The sequence below is a fragment of the Pinus tabuliformis genome, chromosome 5_1 (genome assembly GCF_031772625.1).
Source record: "Pinus tabuliformis cultivar Carrire ecotype Pingquan chromosome 5_1, CPIR1, whole genome shotgun sequence".
Lineage (NCBI taxonomy): Eukaryota > Viridiplantae > Streptophyta > Pinopsida > Pinales > Pinaceae > Pinus > Pinus tabuliformis.
In genome coordinates this window covers 625,472,851-625,484,912 of record NC_142305.1, presented here as the reverse complement: position 1 = coordinate 625,484,912, position 12,062 = coordinate 625,472,851, and positions in this window count along the sequence as shown.

The following is a 12,062-nucleotide window of genomic DNA, read 5'->3' as shown; positions in this document are numbered from 1 at the left end:
CACCAATGTCAATGTGATTGTTTATTATTTTTCCTTATTTGAAAAATTGGTGACTTGTAGATAACATCTCTGCATTATAATGTTATTGTTCTGAATATGTTGAAAATGTATAACTTGTATAGTCATTGCAAACTAGTGTGTTGTAGCAGATTTTACATCCAGAAGTATGTATCCTAAATGAAGTGCTTTGTTGATCGTTGCCAAAGTTGATATTGTCAGTGCATTATATGATTCTAATTAGTGCAGTGGCAAGAGGGGCATAAAAATGGACATGAGTTTGCTTTAAATAAATCAATCTGAATGACTTCCTGATCTTGGATATTGTGTAGAGGTGGCACATTTTTTTTACTTTCAAGGTGTCACCACTTTATTCCCATGATGCACCAAAGGTGAAATGTAAGACAAAGGTATGAGCCAACTTCTCAAGCACCTCAGGAGCATTATTCTCAGATGAATATGTCTTCCCAACTGCAACTCCCACAACCTGGTTATTGTGAACAACATCAGTCTCCTTCATAGTCTTTGAGCTCTCTCTAAGGCCCTTTACAAATAACTAAATAGTCATATGGTTTTAGAAGCTATAACTATCTCCACAATCACCAAAATAGTTTAGGTTTCTTTAAATAATAATTGAAAAAGTAGTTCAGTGGTGCTATGAAGAAACATAGGTTTTGACAAATAAATATGATAAAAGCATAAATAAAGCTATGCTATGCAAGGATTTTCACTCCCTCAAGTATAACCTGAGAAGAATTGAAAGAGAACATAAGCACAATGTGAAAATCTAGCAAGATATAAGCAGTAGTGCTTCAAAACGTACAACATTAGTAGATGAACCAAACTAACCTTTTTTGAAGATGAACCCAACATGAAAAATGGTCGAGGCTTACCATATCATTCATTTGAAATTGAACTAAGCAGCATTTCCCATTAGAGATAATACAATATATTTATGTAAATGAGAAGTGAAATGGCACTAACGTTGTAGAAACAAGTGGTAATGACACCATTTTGATAAAAGTTGTCATACAAGTAGAGCTATTGAAATACGCCAAGCTAGATGCATCAGGCTCTTCGATCTTGCAACTTGGAAAGGATATGCAAAGAATGGTGTACATATCAAAGTGGGAAGAACCTGCAAAATGAATTAGTGCCAAACACCAAAGCCCAATTTCATTTGAAGTCAAGTTTTCCCCGGATGAAAATGTGTAAATCAATAACCTTGAATTTCATAGTAGTTTCACGACCTTTGTTGTCCTCTTCAACTCCATCTACAGTTTGCAGTGGTTGTTTTCTAAGAGACAGACCCCTTCCCATATTTCTTGCCTCCACATTTTTGGCATTTTCTTCTCCTTTCCAACTAGAACTCTCGGATTTGCCATCTTCTCCTACACTTTCCTCTCTTCCACCATCCACAAAGGTTCCCCTAGTGCCAGATGATTGTCCAATTAATTGTAAAGAGCCTTGGGGCGATCTTAGAGATTGTGAAGGAGTCCAATGTTGTTCATAGTAACTAGACTGTCGAAGTTGCAGCTGGGAAGAAATATTCATTTGAGAATAATGCTCTTGAGGCATTGGTGATTGGCAATATTGATATTGTGAATGAGAACTGCTAGTGTTTGACATTCTACTATAAAGTCCCGGGCCTTGGTGGGCTACCACAACAGAATATGCTTCTTACTCAAGAGGGACCCAAATGCCTCCACGAACCACCAACTGAGTTGCTTGAGAAGTTGGCATTGGTGGAGAAGGACTAGGTCTTCTAGTGTGTAGACGATATTTTTGTCAAGTAAGACATATACACTAATCAAATTTCCATTCAAGCGCTGAACTTAACTATAGATAGAAATAAATTCCAGAGAAAAAACCTGCAAATGACTTTTGACTTCGTCATTAGTAAGCCCATCCACCTTCATGAGTTCTCTTATTTTCTTTGGGATTGCTGCTATCCAAGTAAACAGGATACAACAATCACATCAATATATCAATTTTGAGAAGTTATAACTGACTCCACAGTCAACAAAATAGTTTAGGTTTCTTTGAATAATAGTTGAAAAAGTAGTTCAACAATGCTATGAAGAAACATAGGTTTTGAGAAAATTACTCTGATAAAAACTTAAATAAAGCTACAATATGCAAATATTCTCAGTCCCTGGAATCTAATCTGAGAAGAATTTAAAGAGAACATAAGAACAATGTGAAAATCTAGCAAGATAGAAGCAATAGTGCATCAAAAAGTACAACATTAGCAGATGAACTAGCGAACCTTTTTTGAAGATGAACCCAACATGACAAATGACTAAGGCTTACCATACCATTTGTTTGAAATTGAACTGAGCGACATTTCCCATTAGAGGCAAGACAATATATCTTATGTAAATGACAAATGAAATGGCACTAACATTGTAGAAACAAGTGTTAATGACACCATTTTGATAAAAGTTGGCATACAAGCAGAGCTACTGAAATAAGCCAAGCTAGATGCACCAGGCACTTCGATGTTTCAACTTGGGATGGATATGCAAGGAATCGTGTACATATCAAAGTGGGAAGAACGTAAGGTGAAAATAGCTCCAAGAAGGATAGTGTTGGGAGGTGTTGGAGGAAGACATGCCACTAACAAAAAAAAGGGTTCAGTAGAGTTGTTCAAGAAAGAGACAACTACAGGATGGTGACTAGGTGAGATGTGTTTGGATTTGTAGAGAAAATTGTCGGAAAGTATATAGAAAAGAAAGAGAACATGTGATTGTCCAATTAATTGTAAAGGGCCTTGGGATGAGATTAGAGACTGTGAAGGAGTTTGATGTTGTTCACAGTAACCCTGCTATGGGAGTTGCAATTGGGAAGACATATTCATATGAGAATAATTCTCCTGAGGCATTGGTGATTGGCAATAGTGATATTTTGAATGATAACTAGTAGTGTTTGGCATTGTGCTATAAAGTCCTAGGCCTTGGCGAACTGCCACAGCAGCATGTGTTGCATACTGAGGAGGGACCCAAATGCCTCCAAGAACAACCAACTGGGGTGCTTGAGAAGTTGGTGTTGGTAGATAAGGACTAGGAATTCTAGTGTGTAGACGATATTTCTGTCAAGTAAGCCATAAACACGGATCAGATTTCCATTCAAAGGTTGAACTTAATTGTAGATAGAAATAAAGTCTAGAGCACAAACCTAGAAATGACTTTTGAATTTGTCATTGGTAATCCCATCCACTTTCACGAGTTCTTTGATATTTTTTGGGGTTGCTACTATCCAAGTAAATAGGATACAACAATGACATCGATATCTCAATTTTGAGAAGTTATAATTGGCTCCATAGTCACCAATATAGTTTAGCACTTAGCTTTTGAAGATTGTGGTTAAAAGATTTGATTTCTTGTGTTTGTATGCTTTTTTACTTGATTCTTTGGATGGTGTAGGAGACGGGCTTGCGTCAAAAATCCATTTCTGCCCCGCCCAAAGCTCCGAAGACTACAGATTTCAGTCTTCCAGACAAGTAAGCATATATCTGTCACTATATTTCTACAATTTGATTTTCTAGGTGTTTGATAAACTCACGCATTTATGTGTGGGTGTTATAGATATGAAATGCTGGCAGAGCTTTTCGATTCCATGGAGTCTGCCATCAAATTGCTTCGGCTTCGTAAGGGAAACAGTAGCTTCTGCAATATCTGCCCCCAAGTTGAATCGATGACCCACAAGTATGTATAAACCAGAGACTGGTTTTCGTTCTCCTCTCAGACCTACAATGCATAGAGCTTGATAACATTAGTAGACATAGAACTTCTTCTCTGTCCAGGATCTAAACATTGGCCGATTGTGGTCATAGAATGAATGCTCAGACTTTTAAGGTAAATTTTCACAGGCATAGTAAAAGATATTTTCATCACCGTTTGGGAATTAATAGTAAACCCTAATTCTGGTTGCAGGAGATTTATGTATAACCATGTGGCACAAATGAAGCACATTTTGCCCGAAGGGCTTTTGCTGGAGAAGATCATGACACATGATGAGGAGACGCTGTGCATGAAACCAGAATTGAAAATCACTGTCTTGCATGATGCAGTGCTAAGTGGCAAGAGCAAGGTCTCCAAAGCCAACAATACATTGGGTTTGCGAAAAGCATTTCGTACCCGTCTAATGGAATTCGTCAAGGCTCATCCCAATGTGAGTCTGCTCCAGCTATCCTGTATTATTATTATTATTATTATTATTATTATTATTCCTTAAAATCCTTCAATATTATGAGTTTTAACTGGGTATGTACATGGTGGGCTTCATCGATTGCATTTCAGGGAGATGATGTTCCGGAGGCAATCCTGCCAGAGCCCTTCAATAGAAAATGTCAGCTAACCTCCCCAGGCTGCTCTCTACTTCCTCCAGTGATATGTAAAAGTCCTTCCCCAGCAAGAGGTGTTTCTTCTGATCTGCCTGCCCCTCATCAAGAAGACCCTCAACCCTCTATGATGTCCTCACTTTTACCCAAAAATTTGCAGAGGCGGTTTTCTCAGAGGAACTTCACAGCTGAACCATCTGCGAACCCACCATTCCCTGTGCCGGAGCAAGTCCCAGATTTGAAAGGTTACTCGTCGTTCTGTTGCCTTGAAAACAACTTCTGATGTGTCCCGCACACCTTGCAAAATAGCGTCAGAGTCCGAGAATCCAAACACGCCTATATCAAAGGGTTATTTCTCCCCTGTAACACCAAGGGTTACTCGTCATTCTGTTGCTTTGAAAACAGTTTCTGATGTGTCCTCTGCTGTCAAAACACCAATTGTTAAATCCATACTGAAAACTAATATAAAGAGACCTATCAGTAAGAAATCTCTGCGATTTGCGGGAGTTTCTGCTGCACCCATTACATCCCCTCCTGTTTTGTCTCCCGGAACGCCAGGCTTTGCTTCTCCAGAGGCCTCTCATCTTTCTCAGCCCACTGTGAAGAGATCTAACAATACCAATGTCAAAAGAGCAATAGCTTTTAACAGATCAGAAAAAGATTCCTCCGCTCCTCTTGCTTGTGAGCAGCCTGGAACCCGTTCAACACCTCTGAAAAGGAAGGCAGAGGAAGCCAATTTGGATGATGACCTCACTCAAGGTTTTCAATCTCCACAGTCCCTTGTACTCTCTACACTTGCCAAATCCGGTGAATGGGGTAACTCTGTGGATTCATTTAAGTCATCACCTTTGAGGAGGGCTGCAAATCCATTTGCCATATCGAATAAGAATGAGAAGGTGATGCAAAACTCTACATATCCTCAGCATGATAGAAAAACATTCAGCTTGGAGAACACTCCAGTGAAAGGGTTCCCTAATACTCCACCCTTGCATGCTTCAAAGCGATTCAGATTCGGTGTAGATGAATCCCAGACACTGCAAGTTGACACAACTAAGAATTGCTCTGAAACAAGCCTACTGTGCTTACGATCTCCTAAGAAAAGCAATGTTGAACCTTGCAAGCTGGACATTGGTAGAGAATCGAATGTTTCAGAGCCAGCTGAAAAGACAAGTAACAATATTCAGGAGGCTTCCAAGATACATATCGATGGAATGTCTCAATCAGATCAGGAAATCATTGACTCCATTCCAATGCCAGTGTTGCAAGAGGTAAGTTCTTGTCATTATCTTTCGTGGTTTTACTTTGTTCATAATTAGTTGATTCAAGTCAATGACATTAAATTGCTTTTCAGACCAAGCTTTACCCCATGTTCGTTAGTGCCTTAGAAATTGCATTGGCATATCATGTCAAATTGAAATGACTTTTCTTTGTGATGTTCTTTGTAGTTGCTAATACTTTATCTGCTCTGGCTGATTCTGGGTTGGTTGCATGCTGTGTTGTAAACTGAATGCATGTTATACGTCAAAATATATTGTAGCAGAGATCATACTGCAGGTCACTTTGAAATTGTAAAGTTTTTTGAGCTTCTGAGTAAAATTTTCCCCTTTGAGTACTAAAGACTGTTTGTAACTTTGTAGGTCTATGAAAAAGAGTTGAAGACGATAGAGGAGTGCAAGTCAGGTGTATCTGCTGCTAATATGCGTCACCAGATGATTGGATGCTTGCCTAGACTCTTCAATATGATACGCGATATATTTCGTTTAAGCAAACGCTCAATTCTTACAATGGCATGAGAACAAGGAGATGTGGTTTAGCTTCTAGCACATATCATATTGATTATTTGGATGGTTCGAGCGACGATCTTGAAGGAGTGACGATGGCATGAGGAAAAGGGAGATGTGGTTTAGCTTATAGCATATACCATATTTACATTAAATAAAAAATTGCCTTGATGAGTGTTCCGTCTAAGTCATATACACCCATTACATAATCACAAATATTTCATCCACAAGCTTAAATAAGACGTGACAAAGGATTTTATTTTAAGTTTGGGTTTATTTTCCTCTCTGGTCATTTAATATGGTTCTTTCTTTATCGAAGATTGAAATTATAGTGCATTTAGTGTTCAATGAAAATTTTAGGTTGGATTTATTTTTCAGTTTTAGGTTTTGGGTTTACCTTCTCTTATATATCTGGTATAGGGAATTGTTTTTACAGTTATTTCTTTCAATTCTATTACAAAATTGTATTTATGTTAAAATATAGTACTTACCATGGTGAGTGCGATATTGATTGCAGCAACCTAATCACAAGGATCCCTTTAACCAGGAATTTGTTGCAATAGATGAGAGAGAACCCAAAAACATTTGAAGGCAATGTCAAAATGGCCATGGTAGGGGGTTATGTGGGATCTACTTATTTCCCAAGATGCATGTAATACAGTAAATTTTTTAATGGATTCAAGCTTTATGATGTGGCTTTGAACTTAAGAACTGAGCTATGAAAGTTCTCTATCTTCTTTTGGGTACAAAATGTTTTTATAGTCTTTGGGCTATAAAAAGGATACAGGAGATGTCCATAAAGATAAATAACATGGATCTAAGGACACTGAAGGGAAGAAGCAAAGTAGTCAGAAGGTTGATTTATCGGAAACTATTACCAAGAGGAGTATAATTGAATCTAAAATATTATGAAAAAAATGTCTCTGAGCAACAAAAAGCACAAAATGAAGAAATAATGGCACAACTTGACACACCGGTGAGTGTGCATAGTCAGACCCTGATGCTTGGTATGAGACAAAGAGAATTGTATTCATATTTCCAAATCTTTGATCTTTGTCTTAACTCTTGTTCTATTTCACTTGATTAATTTTAATCCTGAAAGGATATTTAGTCATATGTATTATGGCTATGGGACTCAAATTTATCATAACCCTTACCATTTTAGAAATGGAAGTCTTGCTGAATTTTTTATGGCTTCTCTCTGTAAAATGAACTTTGGTTTCTATGAACCTTCATAACAACAATGTAAAAGAACATTGTCGCTTTCTGTCACCTAAAAATTTGGGTGTCATCTCTTTAGTAGACAATATTAGAATTGTCATTTTAGTTGTTCATCACACTATAATTTAGAGTTGATTACCTAAACACACCAATGTTAATGTGATTGTTTATTATTTTTTATTATTTGACAAATTGTTGACTTTTAGATAACATCTTTGTGTTATAGTGCTATTGTTCTGAATATGTTGAAAATGTATGACTTGCATGGTCATTGCAAACTAGTGCGTTGGGAGAGGAGTTTACATCTGGAAGTATGTATCCTAAATGAAGTGCTTTGTTGATCATTGCCAAAGTTAATATTGCTTGTGCATTATATGATTCTAATCAGTCCAGCAGCAACAGGGACATAAAAAGGGACAATGGTTTGCTTTAAACAATTGATCTAAATGATTTCCTAATCTTGAATATTGTGTAAAGGTGGCTCCTTTTTGTTTACTTTCAAGGTGTCTCCACTTTACCCCCACAAAAGGAAGCAATTGAAAATCCCAAGGAGTTTCTTCTCAGTGATTTTTCCAAGTTTCATCGCCCTCCACTTTTACACTTGGCTTTCTGAGCTCTAGACAAATTTGTTCATCAAATTGGGTGCTTCCCTTGTGCTGCATCAGAGGGAGATAAGAGCATATTTATTGATGTAGCAAGGGCATTGAATGATAGTACCAGTTTCCTGATGAAGTCGGATACTAGTGCCATTGAGAAAAATGTAAACGTATTCAAACAGTTTGCAAGTGATCCCTGTGTAGTGTTGAATCCCATGACGGCTATGTTTGGTGGAATTGTTGGGCAGGAGGTTGTGAAATCATGTTCTAACAAGTTTCATCCACTTTTCCAGGTTTTATTTCTTTGGCACCCTACTTACCATTTTTATGTATTTCTCTAGAATTTTACCCAGTTAAGGCAGCAGAGCATTCAATATTGATTGTCTAATATTGATTCATATATTCATGCCTATGTAGTTATTCTATTTCGATTCATTGGAATCTCTTCCTGTAGAACCCCTTGGGCCAGAGGATGTGAGGCCTTTGAATAGCCATTAGGATGCCCATATTTCTATATTTGGAAAAGAGGTGCATAAAAATTGGGAAGATGCAAAATTATTTGTTGTGGGGGTTGGTGCTTTGGGATGTGAGCTTCTAAGGAACTTACCCCTCATGGGAGTCTCCTATGGAACTAGGGAAAGATGACTATAATGGATGATGACGTTATTGAGAAGAGCACTTTTAGTATAAAATTCCTCTTTCGGGATTGGAAAATTGGATAGGAAAATTCTGAGTGTTAGCATCAGCAGCCACCGCAATCAACCCACATTTCCAAGTTCAAGAAATGGAGAATTGTGTGAGCCCAGATACCTAAAATGTCTTTGGTGATTCCTTCTAGAATAGTGAGGTTGATGTTGTTTTAAATGCTCTGGACAATGTCAATGCTAGTTTGTATGTAGATTCAAGGTGTGTTTACTTCTAGAAGCCATTGCTAAAGTCTGAAACATTGTGAACCAAGTGCAACACCCAAATGGTTATCCCTCACTTCACTGAAAGCTATGGAGCATCACGAGATCCACCTGGAAATTAGGCACCCCTTTGCAAGCTTCATTCATTTCCACATAATATTCACCACTATCTCACATGGGTAATGTCTAAATTTGAAGGTCTCTTACATAAAAGTCAAACTGAAGCAAATGATTTTCTTTCAAAATCAGGTGGATATTGCAATTACCACTGCCATGGCCACTAGTCTAGTGTGTTTGGATGTTTATGAGGTTATATTAGGCCACAAGGTCAAAAAGTATTGCAACAATTTTGCAAACTTGGCACTCCCTCTATTTTCTATGGATGAACCTGATCCCCCACACGTAACTAAACATGGAAATATGACCTGGTATTAATGGGATTGATGTTTCACACATGGAAATCCAACTGTGCAAGCCCTATTGGACTGGTTCCAAGATAAAGGCTTGGATGCCTATAGTGTGTCATTCCGCAACGCATTGATTTACAACAACTTATTACCCAACCACAGAAAAATTGGATAAGAAGGTGATAGACTTGGTAAAAGACATATCATACATAGAGATAGGTACAGATACTCATCATCATTTAGACGTTGATATATGTTGTGAAGATGAAGATCGAGATGACATAATTGTACCCACAATATCGATATATATCCTTCCTAAGTGTTGTAGCTCAATTATGCAATTAAATTTCAAATTTTTTCTGAGACACCAGTAAATAGAACAAAATTGCATAAAATTTTTACTTCTTTCTTTTATGTTACTCTTTCCTATGCTACCGCCTTACGGCGTTTCCTTTGCGACATGTGGTGCAATTACTAGTTACAGATGTGTGATGAGATTAATAGTAGCCTTTCCTTTTGAAATTGAGTGTGTATATAATTCTTATTGGTGAAAATAGTGTAATTAATTTTCAACAAGTGTGGGATTGATTTACTTATATGCAGAATTATGCTATTTCCTTTCAAAGCAGAGTGTGAGATTTTCCATGAGTAGTTTTCAGTAAAAGAGTGTGATCATCATAGGGATAATATTATTTTCACTAATAGATGACATGAGCATTTCCATAACTCAATTTAATTTAATTTAGAATAAAAGGCTTCTAGCATATACAGTGCATTTACACTTCATCAGCTTACTAGCCCCGGTCGATAATTTATGTAAAAAATTTAAGATCAATTAAATTGCCAAACAAGATTGATGACTCGTGACTACCTACTGCGTTGGGGCTTGTTGTTGTTTTTTATTTGCTATTTCTATTTGCCATTGGCATTGCTACTACCCATACATTTTGATTTTGATGACTTACCGAGAAAACTAAATTATCTTGTCTTTCTCCTATTGGATCATTGATTAATATGTATTATCATTTATGTCACAATTGTATTTGTATGCATAATGTTACTTTGTAAAACTTACATCTAGATGAAGATCTATGTTTGAATCAATGAATTTGTATTATGAATGAGAATTTGTGTAAGAAATATCTAATATTTAATACATATATATATATATATATATATATATATATATATATAACGTGTCATGTTTAGAGAGTCAATGTGTCTGTGTCTGACATTCGAATCTCCGTGTCTGTGTCACGTGTCCCCGTGTCCCGTGACTTAGCCTAAAACTATTTATGCTTGGTTAAGAGCTAATCTTCTTGGACATAAGAAAACACGTTAATGACTCAAGACTCACAAGCATCTGACAAGAGTGAAAGTCTACCCTTTACTATCCTCAGTCCTATCAAAGTCTGTCCCCTTACTATCTCTAGCTATCTCTAGCCAGATAATTCCACGTGGCTTGGTTTTCCATAAATAGCAGTGATGAGTTAGCATGCATTTACATATTTGACAACTAAATTATAATTAGTTTTCCTACTATATTAAAAAATAAATAAATTATGGTTTAAAATCACATTAAAGAAATCACAACCACTTTAAAAAAAACCATCTTGGCCAAAAAAACAAAAACAGAAAAAACAAAACCAAATTTCTTTACTTTGCATTAAGTTTTAGTAACAGATAATTAAGTTTTAGTTTCAGTAACAGATAACTAAATATAGGACTCTTAAGAATATTCAAGAACCGATGGAATGAATTTCTCAGAAAATAGTTTGGAGTTGCGAGAAACTAGGAAGATGGATTGAATATACTAAGAAAATAGTTTGGAGTTGCGAGAAACTAGGAAGATGGATTGAATATACTAAGACAGTGGGCCTTCACTGACATCAATAAGTTCGTATGATAATATCTCATGGATAGGAAGAGCATATAATGAGAAGGAACCGGGTATATACCTCATGGATAGGAAGAGCATATAAGGAGAAGGAACCGGGTCAGCTGTGCCAAATAAAAATGTAGCATCAACCAGATAAGTAAAAATTTATTATAATATTAATGAAGCATTGTTTATGGGGGCAGTTCAATAATATTAGGTAAATTATAAAATTTAATGTTTAAATTCTAGTGGAGTCTAGTTACTTAAAAATGGATATGGGAAAAGTGCATTTAACATAATAGTCTAAAATTTAAGAGAAATGGAAAATGTATGCATTATTTTTTAATTATAATAAGGATTTTTAATCATAATAAGGATTTCACATTTAGATAGATAATAGGCTTTCAAAACAACCCAATAAAGACAAAGCAACTTTTTGGCTATATTAGTTGAATTTATTTCAATTATAGATTTTGAAAATATTATGGAATTAACTTATTTAGATTGTAGATTTTGAAAATAGTTCTGAATCCCCATCATCAATCATGTGGTCTTATTCTTGTTTGTCAAATTTTGAAATATTACCAAAATCTACAAGATCTCTGGGTAAATAACTCTGTCCAAAACAAGTTTGTGAAAACCATAGCCACCAAATTCAAATTCAAATTCAAATTTAGATAATCGACTATGTAAAATTGAATACGGGAAAAATTAGAGAATATACATCTTAAAAAAATAAAATATAATTTATTTACTTATTTTCAAAAGAAAATTAAAAAGTTGAAACGACTTCAAAAACAATTCCTCTTGTTTATCTTAAAAAAATAAAATATAATTTATTTACTTATTTTCAAAAGAAAATTAAAAAGTTGAAATGAACTATGATTTCAAAACTTCAAAAACAATTCCTCTTGTTTACTTATCTCCAACA